The sequence below is a fragment of the Aquila chrysaetos genome, chromosome 4, assembly GCF_900496995.4.
Source record: "Aquila chrysaetos chrysaetos chromosome 4, bAquChr1.4, whole genome shotgun sequence".
Classification (NCBI taxonomy): Eukaryota; Metazoa; Chordata; class Aves; order Accipitriformes; family Accipitridae; genus Aquila; species Aquila chrysaetos.
The window spans coordinates 48,733,812-48,740,059 of record NC_044007.1 but is presented as its reverse complement, the minus strand read 5'-3'; positions in this window follow the sequence as shown (position 1 = coordinate 48,740,059).

Genomic DNA, 6,248 nt, shown 5'->3' with positions numbered 1-6,248 from the left:
GGGGTACTTCAAAAGAAATGCATATTCCTCCAAAAGCGGTGGCTCACAGATCTTTCACGTTGTGTATTATACCTTACTCTGACACATGAAAATGCAGTACCAAAAGAGAGTGTCAATGCAAACATCCAGCAGAATTCAGAACAGACTTTGGCAAAATGAAATAATTTTAATAATAATGGTGAGGGAGAGAGACTTTCATCAGTCAGTGTTTACAGCTGTCTTCATTCAAAGATAAGTGAGCCTTATAGTGAATGAAGAGGACACAACTATTTCTAACGTCTTCCTGTCACTATTTTTCTGGTAAGAGTGAACCAGGCTTTCTTTTTTCCTGTTAATCATGTTACAGACCAGTGTGATTCATGCTATACTGTCACCAGTACACAAAAGAATGAGACAGCTGTCCTAGGAAACAATCTTGTTATACAAAACACCACTAGTTAGAGAAGAAGTTTTGGGTTTTTTGTCCTGAATCTATGCTGCACACTAGGCTTAATATTTTATCAAACTTTTTTTTTTCCTCCCATACAATTTGTGTAAGATAATAGATAAAAACTAATAAAGCTAACACCGCAGAGGTTATGATTGTCTTTAGAGCCACCTCACATAATGATATGATCTTTGAATTTTCATTTTGATACTGTTATTTCCTTCACCATTTTTAAGTGTAAAAATTTTATGTTGTGTAAATGCTTGCTGGCTCTTAAAAGTACTGTGACTCTGGAGTTCTAGCTATCATTTGGTTAATTCAAGTTGCGAGGAAACAACTAAAATTTTACTCTCAGTAACATATACAGCCATTGATGGTCAGCGAAGGCTCTTTTGTGTTACTACAGAATTCAGCAGTAGTGTGAGAAAATCATGTATCCTTTGATTATTATCTAAAGGTTTCCTGTATTTGCTTTATGTTAGTGTTACAAGTTTAACTTCTTCCCCTTAGTTCTGTTACTGATGTAGTGACTGCTTGAGCTGTGTACAAAACAAAACCCAAGTTATAAGGTGAGCTTAAAACCGTGTGGCAGGGAGGCAAGGAAAAGGTGCCAACTGCTTTTGTGTTCTGGAGCACAGGTGGAGCATAAAACCTCATCATATACTCTTTGATCTTGTCAAATTATAGCCTTCTTACAGTGGGAGGAAAGAGATGGGTCTTTATGGGCCTATTTGATCTGTTTAAACATTTATGTGATAAGTTTGTAGTGGTTTGGTTGTAGTTATGGGATGGCTTAATTATAGGTTGATGCGGCAAAGCTACCTGTATTTAAAGAGTTGCATAATGCTTCCTTGTTTGCCCAAGACTACTTTCAGTCACTCATAATGATATCAACAGTTGAAGATCATTTGCATTGAAAATCTAAGTTGTTTGGGATCAGGCAGAGGCTGATTTTTTTCTCAACAACATATTTACCTTTAGCTCAAAAATACAATGCTTTCTTAGAAAGTGAAAAAAATAAAATAAAAACCATCACATACACAACCCACCTGTTCAAAAGTTTCAGTGTCTCTAGCTTTTTAAATAAAACCTTGGCTATTTCCCAAGGATTACTCTACTGTCAGGTATATGTGTATTGGTATCATGCCTGTCACACTTGATCAAATCATGAGTCTGATTTGCACTTTGCAAATAACTCATTAGTGTCTGTTGGCTCCTATGTAAAGAATGACCTTTCTGAAGCATGTTTCGTCTAAGAATCTTTGAGGCTGACCAAGGCTTTCCTTTCAATTGTCACTGTAACCATAGGCTTCATAACTGAAATTAGGTACACGAGTGAGATTAGTTTGACCAAATAGAGACCTTTATCTTCAGATTAAATGAATCATGATCCAAAACTCCATTGTCTAAATCTCTGCTAACTATAAATTCCCTGCAGGATGATTAAGTCATTTGTAGATGTCTACATTTTTAGATGCTTACGTGAAGTTACTTGCTTTTTCCTCATATACCCTGTACCACCTCTCCTGGTATGCAGACAGCCCACTCTGATGCAGATGACACAGGAGCTGAACTGGAAGAAGAGAGGGTAAATTGCAACAAAGATGTTTGACATATAAAAAAAAAAATATAGAGACCTTTTTGGAGGTAAGAGATGATACCAGTATTTACACAGAGACATGTCCTGGGGCCAGGGCTGAGAACAAAGCAAGCAAAGGGGAAGAGACAACTAGGGTAAGAGAGGAATCTGGAGGCTAGAGCTAAAGAGGACAAGACCTGAAATTGTATGAGGAAGGAGGCTGGGCTCAGAGAACAATACAAATCACTTTGTGAGTTACTTGAACATAAATAATGTTGGTTCTCCAAAACATACAAAGCTAGTACTTTGGGGTTGCAGATTTCTTCAAGGTACTTCCTGATGGAAAGCACTGCATACAGAGTTTTCAACGTGCTCCAGCCAAAACAAGACTCTAGATGTTTGAAAACTGTGCAAAACAATGTATCACTTCTGTAGGTCTCCTTGCTTAGGTTTGCTGATCATCAGTATTACCCGGGCAACTTTTAATCTAGCAAATCTGATTTTTCTACATAACCTTTTTTTTAATGTCACAGAGTTATCTGAAGATATTACAGAGGTTTGAATGAATATTCCTATTGTTCCACTTGAAGTGGATATATACTCAAGGGTAATAATCAATGAATATTTGGGCAGAAATCAACAATGTTCATGGGAAAACACACTGTCCTCTAAGAAAAATAAATCTGCTGTCGTAAGGCCAAAACAAAAACCATGGCAAACGATAGACTTCATGGTAGTCTATTTTCAGTATAAGTAACTCTATTAGAAAAGTTGGTGCCTTTCTCATCTCAGGTGCACTTCTGTTCTAATAACACAGTCCTTTTAATCTGAAAAGCTTGCCTTAGATGCATTCAGAAGGCTGAGTGGGACTAAAGAAGCAAGAACAGCACCTTGTGTAATAGCCTACTGATAAAAGAATACTTTGCCCCCTTACCCTCCCCCTGGGAAAAATACTTAAAACCAGGAAAAAAAGCAAGATCAGTGGGAGGCTTCAAATCGCTTTTTCATCATGGTGCTTAGTTACAGCCTCAACTTGAGGTTGGCTGAGGTTGAGGTGACTCAACTCAGTTTCAGGCCTTTTTTCTCTCCCCTCCCGCCAGTTTCTTCCCAGCTCAGTTGCCCCAGCACTCAGCACCGTGGCTGTAACAACCCTCCGTCTCAGGAGTATGGCCAGCACACAAACGCTGAGCTCAGCCCTCTGACACCCTGCTGCTCGACGAGGCAGCCTGGAGTGCCAGGACACACGGACCCCCTCCACGCTGCCTGTGTGCCCACACTCCTCCTCCCCTTACAGGCCCCACAGCATCAGATAACGCAGAGCTGGAAGGAGTGGAACCCTCTGTATGAGCTATAGCTGAAACGCGTCCACTGCCTGAATATGGACGGCAGGTGAATACTGAGGCAGGTTTGCTGCCCTCAGAGCTGAGGAGGAATCAGGTGTGCTGTCAAGAGAAGCATCTGGGCTGACTGACCCTGAGCCGTGCAGAAGCACCCGGAGGAAGCAGGGAGCGACAGCAGTGGGAGACTCCCTGCTGCAAGGGACGGACACACCCACACCTGCCAACCCCACCTGCTGTCTAGAGAAGTTTGCTGCTTGCCAGCTGAGAGCTTATGAGTAAGGATTACAGAGCAGACTGGTATGGGTGACAAGGGAGTGGGTGTCTGCTACGGGACCCCTGAGCAGGAAGAACAAGTGGGTGAGGCCTTCTATGGACAGCTAGAAGCAGCCTCCCATTTACGGGCCCTGGTCCTCATGGGGCACTTTAATCACCCTGATATCTGCTGGAGGGGCAACAGAGAAGGGCATAAGCAATCCAGGAGGTTCCTGGAGAGCATCGATTACACAAGTGATAGAGGAGCGAGGGAGGTATTCTGCTGGACTTCATACTCACCAACAAGGAGGGTCTTATCATGGATGTGAAGGTCGACAGCAGCCTTGGCTGCAGTGAACATAAAATGGTGGAGCTCAGGATCCTGAGCAGACAGAGCAGGGCAAAAAGCTGGACTTCGGGACAGCGGACTTTGGTCTCTTCAAATATCTGCTTGGAAGAGTCCCACAGGATAAGGACCTGAAGGGAAGAGGGTCCTAGAAAGCTCCGTAATATTCAAGGATCACCTGCTTCAAGCTCAAGAGAGCTCCATCCCAATGAATATGAAGTCAGGCAAAAATGCCAGGAGGCCTACATGGATGAACAAGGAGCTCCTGGAAAAAAATCAAACACAAAAAGCATACAGAAGGTAGAAGCAAGTACAGGTAATGTAGGAAGAGCACAGAAACAACATCCAAGCATCCAGGGATGCAGTTAGGACAGCTAAAGACCAAATAGAAATGAATCTGGCCAGGGATGTCAAAGGCAACAAGAAGGGTTTCTGTAAGTACATAGGTCACAAAAAGAAGACTAGGGAAAGTGTGGACCCATTGCTCAACAGGACAGGGGACCTGGTTACACAGGACATGGAAAAGGCTGCAGTATTGAATGCCACCTTTGCCTCAGTCTTTACTAGTAAGACTGTCCTTCAGGAATCCCAGGTCACACAGACCAAGGGGAAAGGCTGAAGGAAGATGTACCCTTGGTGGAAGATGATCAGGTCAGGGAATACTTAAGCAAACCGGGCATACATAAGTCCATGGGCCCTGATGGGGTGCACCCACAAGTGCCAAGGGAGCTGGCGGATGTCATTGCAAGGCCACTCTTGACAATCTTTGATTGATCATGGTGACTGGGAGACGTGCCCAAAGACTGGAGGAAAGCAAACGTCACTCCTATCTTCAAGAAGGGCAAGGAGGATGACCCAGGGAACTACAGGCTGGTCAGCCTCACCTCAATCCCTGGGAAGGTGATGGAGCAGCTCATCCTGGAAACCATTCTTCAGGTACATGAACAACAAGAAAATCATCAGGAGTAGTCAGCATGTCTTCACCAAGGGGAAGTCATGCTTGGCCAACTTGATAAAGTTCTGTGATGAAATTACTGGCCTGGTAGATAAGGAGAGAGCAGTGGACATCGTCTACCAGGACATCAGTAAGGCCTTTCACACTGTATCACATAAGATCCTCATAGAGAAGCTGTTGATGTATGGGCTGGATGAGCAAACAGTGAGATGGATTGAAAATGGGCTGAAAGGCCTGGCCGAGGGGGTGGTGATCAGCAGCACGAAGTCTAGTTGGAGGCCAATGACTAGCAGTGTACCCCAGGGGTCAATATTGGGTCCGGCCCTGTTTAACTCCTTCATCAATCATCTGGGATGATGGGACAGTGTACCCTCAGCAAGTCTGCTGATGACACAAAACTGGGATAAGTAGCTGATATGTCAGAAGGTCATGCCGCCATTCAGAGGGACCTTGACAGGCTGGAGAAATGGGCTAACAGGAATCCCATGAAGTTCAACAAGGGAAATGCAAAGTCCTGCACCTGGGGAAGAGCAACCCCATGCAACAATACATGCTGGGAGCCACCCAGCTGGAAAGCAGCTTGGCAGAAAAGGACTTGGGGGTCCTGGTGGACACCGGGTTGAACACGAGCCAGCAATGTGCCTTTGTCACAAAGGAGGCTAATGGCAACCTGGACTGCATTAGAAAGAGCGTTGCCAGCAAGTTGAGGGAGGTGATCCTTCCCTTCTACTTAGCACTAGTGAGGCCACAGCTGGAGTACTGTGCACAGTACTGGGCTCTTCAGTACAAGAGAGAGATGGACATACTGGAGGGAGTCCAATAAAGGGCCGTGAAAATGTTGAAGGGACTGGAGCATCTCATCTATGAGGAAAGGCTGAGGTATGTGGGACTGTTTAGACTGGACAAGGGAAGGTTCAGGGGGGGTCTTATTATGTATATAAATACCTGAAGGGAGGGTGCATAGAGGACAGAGCCAGGCTCTTTTCAGTGCTGCCTAGTGACAGGACAAAAGGCAATGGGCACAAACTGAAACACAGGACACTCCATCTGAAGACCAGGAAACATGTTTTTACTGTGAAGGTGACTGAGCACCGGAACAGGTTTCCCAGAAACGTTGTAGAGTCTCCATCCTTGGAGATACTCAAAAGCCATCTGGTCCTGGACAACTAGCTGTAGGTGGACCTGCTTGAGCAGAGAGGTTGGACCAGATGACCTCCAGAGGTCCCTTCCAACCTCCACCATTCTCTGCATTTACCTCTTCCCTTGAAGTCAGATAACCAAAGCCGATATTCCACTGGTCCCTCAATCATAGTATCATAGGGATCATACAGTCCCTGCCATACTAATAT